The sequence below is a fragment of the Cynoglossus semilaevis genome, chromosome 16 (assembly GCF_000523025.1).
Source record: "Cynoglossus semilaevis isolate Cse_v1.0 chromosome 16, Cse_v1.0, whole genome shotgun sequence".
Taxonomy (NCBI): domain Eukaryota; kingdom Metazoa; phylum Chordata; class Actinopteri; order Pleuronectiformes; family Cynoglossidae; genus Cynoglossus; species Cynoglossus semilaevis.
Window position 1 is genome coordinate 17,706,016 of NC_024322.1, and position 1,231 is coordinate 17,707,246.

Below are 1,231 nucleotides of genomic sequence, written 5' to 3' on the forward strand. Positions count from 1 at the left end.
CCTGGCGGCGGGCTCCGGCTCTTCCCCGGCTGCTGCTGCTGCTGCTGCTGCTGCTGCTGGTGGTGGTGGTGGTTGTTGCTGAAACCATCTGGAGGGCACTGGCCGTTCCGCACCGTGGCATCCACAACAGTCGGCTCCGGGACAGGGCAGGACTCCTGAGTCTCCAGGTCTGTCATTGCTGCTGTAGTTCAATATTCTTCTTGATTGTTTTTTTGTTTGTTTGTTTTTTCAGATGATGGTGGTGATGGTGGAGGGAGAGAAAAAAAAAGAGAGAGACAAATAATAAACAAGAATAAGATTCACACGGGTTCCCTCAGTGCAGCAGCCATCCAGCTCCAGTGTCGACTCACAGTTGCGCAGGAAGGAAAAAAAAAAGAAAGATTGGAGATGGCGATAAGAGAAGATGGGGCAGTGGGTTTATCTCCCGGGCATCAGGGAAAAAAACCAAACAAATACCGCGGTGCGAAGTCAACACCGTCGGGGATGAGCGCTTGTGCCGCCGGGATGGAAACACCCTGAGCTTCTATATAAGCCCGTCAGAGACACTTGGGGTTCACATGAAGCCGCGCGGTAAATTGCTGAGATCTGCTGTGGATCTGGCGGGCGGCGCCAGCAAGTTTTTTTTTTTTTTTTCCCTCTTCCTCCTCCTCTTCCTCCTCCTCCTCCTCCTGTATCCATCCCTCCTCCTCCTCCTCCTCCTCCCCTCCTGCAACACTGTTTGCCCTCAAGGTCTAAAAATATTCAAACTTGGCCCGAGCTGACGTTAAGTTTGAAGTTGGTTTTTTGTCACGTGATCAGTTCGACAGTGCGACGTAAACACGAGTCGTTCCTCGGGCTGCGACACATTCAAACCACAGTACAGTCTAAACATCCAAGGCTCCACATTCACTGTGTTTATCATTAAAGTACAGAGGAATTTATATAGATATAAATCACAGGGTGGATGTTACTGTTATTCATTCCATCATTTGGAAAAATATGTCAATATGCAGATTTATATTTTGAGTCAATGTGAATCAGAAATTACAAATATTATTAAAAAACCAAATTCAGTCACACACTGAACAAGAGATTTGGCAACAGAAAAACAGCAGAAAAAATCTTCAGCTGTTCAAATGCCCCAAAGTCCAGTTGTAGCAATAAGTTCAGTGGTGATATATATATATATATATATATATTTAATAATAATAAATGACATCATTGACCACAACAGAGTGGCCCGGGCTGGGCA